The sequence below is a fragment of the Podarcis raffonei genome, chromosome 9, assembly GCF_027172205.1.
Source record: "Podarcis raffonei isolate rPodRaf1 chromosome 9, rPodRaf1.pri, whole genome shotgun sequence".
NCBI classification, from domain to species: domain Eukaryota; kingdom Metazoa; phylum Chordata; class Lepidosauria; order Squamata; family Lacertidae; genus Podarcis; species Podarcis raffonei.
Genome location: NC_070610.1, coordinates 51,060,329 through 51,071,528, shown reverse-complemented (window position 1 = coordinate 51,071,528; position 11,200 = coordinate 51,060,329).

Below are 11,200 nucleotides of genomic sequence, written 5' to 3'. Positions count from 1 at the left end.
GGGCTCCACCTACAGCCCAAGGAGAGGAGGGGGCAGGGAGGCGCCCGAGGGGAGGGGGCTTCGGCTGCCTCGGCCCGTGGGGGCTCCGCAAATAATAAATTTAATAAATTCCTGCTGAGCCTTTGGGGGGGTCTTTGGCTCCTTCGCTCGCCCCCAGCCCCAGTGGCGTAGCGTGGGGGGTGCAGGGGGGGCCGGCCGCACCGGCCGCAACATCTGGGGGGGGCGCGCTCGCACTCGAGTGCTAAAATCCACGGGTTAAGGGGCGCAAATTACTTGCCTTGCCCCGGGTGCTGACAACCCACGCTACGCCACTGTGGTCAAGTAGTACTGATCAGCAGCGAAGACCTAAGAGAATAAAGAAGTTTGGGGCAGATTCCAACATGCCATCAGTTTTGGTATCTGCCTTATTTCAGCAGGGAGGTGGTGGTACAAAAGTGAAGGTGCGACCTTACTGTTAGTAAGACAGTTTGGAACAGAAACCTGACTTCTTACATTCCTACCTCTAATACCAAAGACAGAAGTCTATTTCCATTTAATTGCCACATGCTCGATTCAGACGACATACTATTGGGGAAGTTCATTAGTAGATGGGGCAGTGCAAGCTGTCATTTGGAGAAAAAAAATCCACCATCATTGATCTTCTCACCAAGACTCATTTGATAAACTTCCAAAGAACAGTTTGCAAGCTGCAGTTCTAAGAACATTACATGAAAGTTCAAACCTTGTTCAAACCCAAACATGCATCTCTTACCTGTTCAGAACTCTCTGAAAATTGTATTGTATCCAATAGGTAAAGGTAAAGGGACCCCTGACCATTAAGTCCAGTCATGGCTGACTCTGGGGTTGCGGCACTCATCTCGCTTTATTGGCCGAGGGAGCCGGCGTACAGCTTCCGGGTCATGTGGCCAGCATGACTAAGCCGCTTCTGGCGAACCAGAGCAGTGCACGGAAACGCCGTTTACCTTCCTGCTAGAGTGGTACCTATTTATCTACTTGCACTTTGATGTGCTTTTGAACTGCTAGGTTGGCAGGAGCAGGGACCGAGCAACGGGAGCTCACCCCGTCGCGGGGATTCGAACTGCCAACCTTCTGATCGACAAGTCCTAGGCTCTGTGGTTTAACCCACAGCGCCACCCACGTCCATATTGTATTCAATAGTAAGATTTAAAAGCATCAAAAACTTTAAGCTGAATAGCAAATACTAACTAGTGAAAGCAATGAGAGGTTATTTCCATCACCATGGATCTGTGCCATTGATGACTTCATGTCTATGGAAAAGTTTAAATATTCTTTCTTACATGAAACCTTGGAAACATTGCAGATGGATGATGATTTTGAGAATACCACTGAAGTTTACAGGAACCTGTGCCATGGCAGTGCTGAGTAGGAAAATAAGGTCACTGATGAGAGGAAATTCTATGTGCAGAAGTCTTATAAGAGAATTCAAATAGATCTGGCAGAGAAAGGGATGTGGTTAGACATTGGCATCTTTAAGCTGTCAGCGGCATTACAACCCTTGTCTTAAAGGCATGCTAACTTTCAATTGCTTGGTACCCAAATGTAATAAGTAGGCCTGTCCTGCTGCATCACAGGATGAGGAAACAATGAACAAAAATGGCTCGCGATCTTTGCTAGTACCTAACAATTCCCTTAGATTAAATTGTGCAAAAGTTATAATTCCAATTAAGATTAGTGCAAACTGTGCAATACTTGATAGATTACGCACATCATATTCTATGATTTAAAACGTGTGTCCACAATACACTGAGATCTGTTCTCCATTGGGCTGTTTACTTGTGGAATAGCTAAAAATTATGGTGATGAGACAAATTACAGGTTAAAACTGAGACCTCCCTTTTTGGGGGAAACTAGTGGTTTACTGTGTAATGCACCTGTGTGCTGCATGTGCTGGGAATAGCAAGGCAGCAGCTTCCATGATCAGGGGAATCACTTCCCTGATTATGGACTTTGCTGCTGCAAAATTCCATTTTCTCCCAATTTTTGGAGCCCATTTGGAAATCTGAGTACTCCTCCGTCCCACTACACCCCATTACGAAGACAGATGAAGTAAGTGTATAAGTGTGTGGGGTGTGTGGGTGTGCAGGCACACACCCACACTTTGCTTTTCCTTGTTTTTAAATAAATTTTTATTAATTTTCCAATACAATTGTACATTTTTATCCAAATTTTAACAAATTATCTCTTTTTGGACTTCCTTCAGCTTCTCTGACAATCATCCGTATTTATCTCTTCAATACACATTCCCTTCATTTGTATTGCCATTTGTCTTCCCTCCCCCTTCTATTTCTTTTTAACAATACATCTCAACTTTTACAGTGCCTCTTGAAACCCCACTAGCGTTGTTTGTACATCACATACATTTTTGAGATAATCTACAAACTTTCCCCAGTCTTCGATGAACTTTTGGGCTCGCACATATCTGATTTTCCCAGTTAATTTATCCAATTCCGCACAGTCTGTCAGTTTCATTCTTCATTCTTCTATCGTCGGTATTTCCTCTTGTTTCCATTTCTGGGCCAGTAGAATTCTTGCTGCCTTAACTGCTTATTGGAAAAGTTTACAGTCCTTTCTTCTTATTTCCTTTCCTGTAATCCCTGAAAGGAAGGCTTCTGGTTTCTTTACAAAAGTATATTTTAACATCTTTTTCAATTCATTATAAATCATTTCCCAGAAACTTTTCACTTTCTTACATTCCCACCACATATGATAAAACATTCCTTCTTTTTCTTTACATTTCCAACACTTATTACACATCTTATACATCTTTGCTAGTTTTACCGGTGTAATGTACCATCTATAAAACATTTTCATAACATTTTCCTTCAACGCCGTACATGCAGTAAATTTTAGATTTTCTTTCCACAATTTTTCCCAGTCATCAAATTGAATGTTATACCAAAATCTTTGGCCCATTGTATCATTACCGATTTAACCTCTTCATCTTTCGTATTCCATTCCAACAATATTTTATACATTTTTGACAAAATTTTACATTCATTATTTATTATATCTGTTTGAAACTTTGAATCTTTTTCTCCATAACCACTTTCTTTTAAATCTTTTTTAAACATTTCATTAACCTGGAAATAGTGCAACCAATCATATACGTATTCTTTAACTTGTTCATATAGTTTTAACTTCCATTTCCCCCCTTCTTTGATTACCATTTCACCATACATAATCCAATTACCTCTCATATTTATTTTCTTTACACTCATAACTTCCAACGGAGATAGCCAGTGTGGAACTCTTGGTTCCAATAGATTTTTATACCTGTCCCATATTTCTATCAACAAATTCCTGAAGATGTGGTTCCCAAAACCTTTATGAATTTTCTTCTTGTCACACCATAAATATGCGTGCCATCCAAATCTGTTATCAAAACCTTCAAGATCTAATAATTCCTTATTTTCTAGTTTTATCCATTCCTTTAACCAACATAGGCATGCTGCTTCATAGTATAATTTCATATCTGGCAGGGCGAACCCTCCTCTTTCTTTCGCATCTGTTAATAATTTATATTTTATTCTTGGCTTCTTACCCTGCCAAATATACCTTCAAATCACTCTTTGCCACTCTTTAAAAATCTCTACCCCCTTTACAATGGGGATAGTATGAAATAAAAATAACATCTTTGGAAGCACGCTCATCTTTATCGTAGATATTCTGCCCCAAAAGGACAATTTCATTCTACCCCACACCTCCAAATCATTCCTTATTCCCTTCCAAACCGGTATATAATTATTTTGAAAAAGATCAATATTTTTAGGAGTTAACCAAATTCCCAGATATTTTACCTTTTTCACCACCTCTATCTCCGTCTGTTGCTGCATTATTTCAGTCCTACTTTGCTCCATATTTTTAGAAATTATTTTAGTCTTTTTCTTATTCAATCTAAATCCGGCCACCATTCCAAATTGTTCAATCTCTTCCAATACTTCTTTTACACTTTCTATTGGTTCTTCAATTGTTATTACCAGATCATCGGCAAAGGCCACACTTTGCTTTTCCAGGCAGTCTGACTAAAAATCAGATCCACTAAAATTATAACAGATTGTCCTAGATTTGCATGGTTTTACACAGGGTCTCCCAAACTCACCATTAAATTAAATCTCACAGTAGCAGACTGCACACATCTGGTCTTTTCTTGATTTGGACACTGAAAAACCACCAACAAATCACAGAAGGCACTGATGGATATTGGTGGCCTATGATTTGACAGTGGTTTAAAGGTGACCCCTTGTAAAATTACTGAGACATCAGAGCTATGATTTTGCACAGTGGCAGCCCTGGAAAGCACTATATCCACAATTTTTATAGTCCTAGATGTAACCTTTGATTTGATTATGGAGGGCATTAAAATTATGCAATTTCAGCATGATTCACTTTACTGGATCTGACTTGTACATAGCTGTCAACTTTCAGATTTGAAAATAAGGGATCAGCAGCCTCAAAAATAAGGGATTAGCAGCCTCACCTGTCCCGGGGACTGTCTACGGGACATCTAACAATCTGGGATAGCAGTGGGAAACGGCACTAGAATAAGGGAATTTCCCACAAAAAAAGGGAAGGTTGACAGCTATGGACTTGTAGTTGTACTCGCTGCCTGCCCCCCCTCTCCCTCCCTCCCTCCCTCCTTCTCTCTCTCTCCCCATTTTGTCTCTTTCTCCCTTCTGTTTCTCCCTATACTTCCTCTCTCTGCCTCCTATTGAACCCCTGTTTCTGTCCCCTGGCTGCTGCCTTCCTCCTGCTAGGCTCCCAGATCACTTTCCTTTCCCACTTAACCTTCCCTCCACTTTCTTTTCTACTTTCCTGGTATATAAATGATGCTGATTTGAGCCTTGAAAAGCAAAGAGAGCTGAAAGAAAGAGGGCAAATGCCGCTCTTCTGATTCCCTTCCTCTACCCTATGCACTTCTCAAGAGGTAGAAAAGGTAAATACTCTCATCACTGCAATATAGGAGGAAGTGGGGGCTCAGGGACTTGTGGACAACAGGGGAATCCTAAAGAGTGGCACCGCACCCATAGGTAGCGACTCAGTGTGATGTCAACATTACAATGGTAGCATTTCAGGGTTTGTACATATATGAAGGATCATTTCATTTTAAGATCTGTGATTGGAACGTTGCAATGTTTCAGACACCCTCAGTGATCATTGCAGTAGGACTTGAGATCATCAGTGTTTAGGTAGCCAGTAGCAATGGGATTTTTTCTTTTAAGGAACTGCTTCCTTCTAAAAAAATTATGCTACACTCATTTTTAAAATAAATATCAAATACAGATTATATATATATATATATATATATATATATATATATGTATATATATATATATATATATATATATCCAAAGGAACAGGATCTTCTATTCTCTCCATAGCTTAAAACCTTCAACAAAATTACTATTGACCCCTTGCTCTAGTCACTTCTAAATCTAAATCTAAAGCTATTTTCACACAAGTCATTTTTCATTCTCACACAGCGACTGCTATAATCAAAACTATTTTAGTACCAACCTGGAGGGAAGGGAGACTGTTATCATTATTTCTATTTTTAGATGCACCGAATGTGCTTATTACAGCTTGTGGGGAATTATAAATACCTAGATATAAAATAGATTTAATAGATACCATCCATATGCATCACACAACAATCATCCAGTTGAAAAGTGGAAAGCCGTGAAGCCTTGCATGATTGAAAGAATAATTCTGCCTAGTGATTGTTCATCCCTTGATGTCAGACTCCTCAGATATCCTGTCTCATTCTCAAGGGGACTTCAGATTCCTCTCCGGTTTTCTGATTATTCTCTCCTAAGTCTTCTCCAATCTGATGCCTGCCAGATGTTTTGGACTACTGGGCCATCATCCTTGACCATTAGCCATGATGGCTAAGCCTTATTCAGGAGGCAGCAGGTTGAAGAACGTTACTTTATAGCTTTGTGTTCACCCATAGAACTATAAAATATACAGTCATACTTCTCAAAATATCTTCGGTGCTGCTATATTAAATTAGTTTTACAGTACTGTTAGTTTTACATTGGCTTAAAATAGGTTTTTAACTAGTTTAAGACTATTCTACAATATTCATAGAGAATTCTATTACTGTCAGTCTCATATGCTGAGTTGCAGTGATTTTTTATTAGCCATAATGTGTGGTTTTGACTTTAGCTTTCATAATGCATGGGGGGGGGTTGGGTGTATTGGACGTCACCTTGGGAGGGCATGGCCCTAAAAGGTGGCTTACAAATTATCTTAAAGGAATTGAAGTACAATGATGGACATTCACGACATTTTTTCAATACTGAGTAGTGTCATCGTCATGTAGTCATCAAAGAAAACTATAAAGCTAATCTTTTCAGCACCAGCCTTTGGTAGAGGATGACACATTATTATTATTATTATTATTATTATTATTATTATTATTATTATTATTAGTGTACCTTCCTATACCTGCACGTCTCAGGGCAGTTCACACAATAAAATCGTAATATAAAAACACAAATTGCACAATCAAAATAAAAAACAACAACCCAATAACTGCTCCTCCCCCAAACACATTTTAAACGGGCACCAGATGTCAAATTAGCCAAAGGGCTGATTAAAGATAAATGTTTTTGTCTGGTGAAAAGTGATGAATATGTAATGAAGGTACCAGGCAAGCCTCTCTGGTGAGAGCATTCCACAAAGTGGAGCCACTGTAGAAAAGGCCCATTTTTGTGTTGCCACCCTCTGGACCAGGGGTCGGCAAGGTTTTCCTTGCCTGGGCCAGTTCACTCCCAGGAATATCACTACATGGGCTGGATCACTTCTTCGCAGATGCGATTTCCGGTGCCGTGGAAGCGAGACCCCACTCCGCGCTGCGCCGGTTTAGCACAGCGCACGGGGACTCGCTGAGCAGGCAGCTCAGTTCGGGGGCAGCTCCTGGGCTGTTTAAACGACCCCCGTGGGCTGCTTATGGTCCATGGGCCTCAGGTTGCCAACCCCTGCTCTGGACTTCTCATGGAAGAGGCACACGAAGAAGGGCCTTAGAAGATAATCTCAGGGTCCAGATAGGTTCATATGGAGATAGGCGCTTTTTGAGGTATTGTGGTCCTGAGCTGCCTGAGGCACTAGAAAAACAGCTAAATATGATGGCTTTTTAAAAAATTGGTTAATTTATAGCAGTAAGCTCATTTACACATCAGCAGCATTGCTTCAAAAGAGTAAATAACACAGTTTCCATTGCTACAGGAAAAGGTTCCTTCTATTTACAATGATGACTTTGGACTCTAAGCTTACATGGTTGGGAGCTAGATTCCTATGGCTGCTTCATGCAAAAGAGAGGTGGTGGCAAGGAGCCACTTGGGAGTTTAGTGGGCAACCACAAGCCCCCTGCCTACTGAACGCATGCAAGGTTGTTCATACCCAACAGAATACGGATTGCAGGCTTTTTTCATCAGCAAGTCGAGTGAGTAGATCCTCGAATGCATATCACCATCTCAGTATGATGTTTGAGATGTTCCACCTCAAAGCTTCTGAAGGTGTTTGGTTTTGATGGCAGAAGTACAATGAGGTCAGCAGAAATGCTGAAAGGTTTGGAAAAGGAAACGAGTCCCTGTCGCATACAGTTTACTCATTTAATAGGATCTTTTCATGTTCAGGAGGACGGCCAATATGCTTCTGAAAGACAGCCTCACCTCTGTAACCCATCCCTGCCACCCAAGTCCCAGCCTATTATTAATGAAAGCATGAGCCGCTGTAGCAAGTTTATCATACAGGCAACAGCAGCTGCCTCATAGATTTAAGAGGTTGTTGGGCTCTATTCTAAAGGCAGTGAACAGTAAATTGGATATGGAAATATCAGCATACAGACAAGGGGGGAAGTTGTTCGGCTACCATCAAAACATTTATATACTGTACAAAAATGTAGCTAAGTAATAATATAAAATAGAGCTACTGCTAAGCTGAATTAAGGACTGATTTATGTTTGCACTTTCACACCCATATTTTTTATTGTATCTTTTTTATTGAGAGTATTTTAATCGAACAAAATAAAGTAAAAATAAAAAGTGTATTAAGAGAAAAAAGGTAAATTATATCACTTTGTATGCAAACAATTACAGTTCCATGTATGCTTGTGTGGTATATAGGCATATAAGTGTTATTATTAACAAAATACATATATCCAGTGCTTTTTTTCTGGGGGGATGGAGGGGTACACATACCCCTAAACATTTTGTGAATCTAAGTTTGGTCTTATTGAGGGGCAGTATTTCAATATGAGTAGGAAAATGAGAATACCCCTAAACTTTTTTTTTTTTAAAAGCACTGCATATATCATTATTTATAACCTACTATATGTTTTAATAAACACTACCATCTTTTTACAAACATTCCAGATATAATTGTACTTGTCCACGCATGGTGTACGTCTGTAAGCAATCCATAAGTTGCAAGTGTTGTCATATCTTCAACCCATTGACTAAAAAGGGAGCATAGATTTATCTTTCCATTGCATCACTATCAGTTTTTTAGCCATAGTGAGGGCACAAGGAATCCACATACATTGTCCACTAGTCAAATTCCACATATTTTATAAAAAAGTAGTATAAACACCGCCAACTGGGTGTTTCCCAGTTGGCCTGTGAGTGCTCCAACTGGAGAATAGCCTTTACCAAAGGCGTCATGGACTTTGAAGACGCTCAAACTCAGGACGAAAGGGAGAAATGTGCTAAGAGGAAGGCATGATCAACTCCCACCCAGAAACCTATGTCCCCACTGTGGAAGGACGAGTGGATCCAGAATTGGCCTCCACAGTCACTTACGGACTCACTGTTAAGACCATGTTCATGGAAAACAGCCTTACTCGGCTATGAGTGATCACCAAAGAAGAAGATTGGGTACATAATTCAGAAGACCGTTTAACTCTAAAATTTTTAACTTGTTCTGCACAGTCATAGTTATACAATCCAATACTTTCTCCCCAAACTTAGTAAGTGTAGGACATTGTAAAAAACATGTGTTTCAAAGAAGCGTTATCCTTATTACATTTCCAACATCCCCCATTCAGACAGCAGTTATACTTCTATAGTCCCTCCCCAACACCCTTTCAGAGAAAGAGCAAAATAGTTGCCGAAAGCATTGCCTTCCCTCTGGACTGAATTTGCTCTGAACTGATTAGCAGTTGTGACATCATCACAATGACTAGGTGTCCCTTGATTGGCTGGGTTAAATTTAGGAAGATGGAGAAGCACTGAAATTGTACTTGAAGCAGCAGCAACCTGAAGGACACAAGGACACCTGTGAACAGCTAAAGAAATGAAAATCCAAGGAGTTTTCCAGGAACTGTTTTGACTCCCTTAAAAATACAGTTTTCATGGCCAAAACGTTTGTGGGTAAACGTTAGTACAACAGTAAATAGAATGCACATATTTCTTTAAGCAGAAACGATTTCTTGCTAACAACTGAACACCCTAATAATTATAGCTTTTGTGTTAAATAGTATTATAGGAGACTACTGCGCTTATCTCTGTCTGGAGGAATTAAATTGCAGTAATGAAATATTTTCTTTGTCCTCCTCACACTGACAGTTCATTTTGTTCTTTCTTCTCTCATTATCGTGTTTCCAGTACATGTCGCCTTCTGCAGCAGTTGTGTTGTGCACATGCTATAAATAAAGGCTTTGCAAATGTGGGGTGGCTGTTCAGGCTGTGTGTAAACCCACCCTAGATACCAGTGTAGGAAGACAATGATTGATCTGAGTTACATCATATGCACTCACCACACAATGCAGGCAGGGTACTGTTGCCAGAGACACCGGTTCAGAACTCATCATATTGCACCTTCAGTCATAGGACCCTAGGAAGGTACTTTATACTGAGTCTGACCATTGCTTCATCTAGATCAGTACTGACAGGGCTTTCTTCCCCATCTGGAGCTCACCAGAGCTCAGTTCCAGCACCTCTCAGGTGGGCACCATTGCTATTCTAAGAGAACAAGGAAGAAATTCATAGCGAGGTCCAGCACCTCTTTTTCAAGAAAAGTAGTACAGTGGTACCTCAGGTTAAGTACTTAATTCGTTCCGGAGGTCCGTTCTTAACCTGAAACTGTTCTTAACCTGAAGCACCACTTTAGCTAATGGGGCCTCCTGCTGCCGCCGCGCCGCCAGAGCACGATTTCTGTTCTCATCCTGAAGCAAAGTTCTTAACCTGAAGCACTATTTCTGGGTTAGCAGAGTCTGTAACCTGAAGCGTATGTAACCTGATGTACCACTGTACTGAGTATTGTCTACAGTGGTTCTCCAGGTTTCAGACAATGACATTCCTCACCATACTGTAGCTCCCAGGCATTGAACCTGGACCTTCTGCATTCAAAGCAGATGTTCTCCCACTGAGCTACAGGCCTTGTGTACACACCAGCTGTCTTCAACAAGCTATTCCACATTTATAGTGTAAATAACTTACTTTCCCTGATTTACACAGTTGGGTAGATTAACTGTCTCAAGACATTTAAATTATAATGTTATGACTATCTCATTAGCAGTAATGACAATTTGCCTAAATAAACTAATTTGCAAAAATCACCTAGCCTTTGAAACACAACCCTCCCTCCGTGATGAACTGGGCAGCATTTATCTGACTGGTATACGCTACATTAAAATTTTAAGATAACCATGCTTACTTATAACAGAATGATTTTTCAAAAGCGTGGTTTTCTGAATATTCCATTATTTTTACAGTAGTTTAAACCAAGCACAGAAAACTGGCGACTTTCTGGTAAAACAAAAACAAAAAACCACCACCACCAACACGCTCCCTCCTGCCTTCCTACAGGCTGACTGGCCTGGCATATGAGACTTTTCTGCCCACGATGGCCCAGATTTTGCCTTCCTGCATTTCATTGGATGCTGGCCTGCACTACTGCCAACCACAAAGATGGGTGTGGTGTTTCCCCAGACTGTGCTGTGAGCCAGCTGGTTTCTGAGGATGTTTCCTGTTTCAAATTATAAAAGAGAGACATTCTAACAGGCCAGTTTTCATTCAAAAGCAATTTCTACGGGTGAGAGTGAAGTGTGGAATTGGAAGCTCTGAAAAATACTCAGGATTGCATATGAGAACTGTGTAGGCATTGTCCTTTACATATTCATGTGAGGGAGAGGAAAGGTCACACCCACTGGCCCTGCCCCCACTGTTAATTCGCTGTT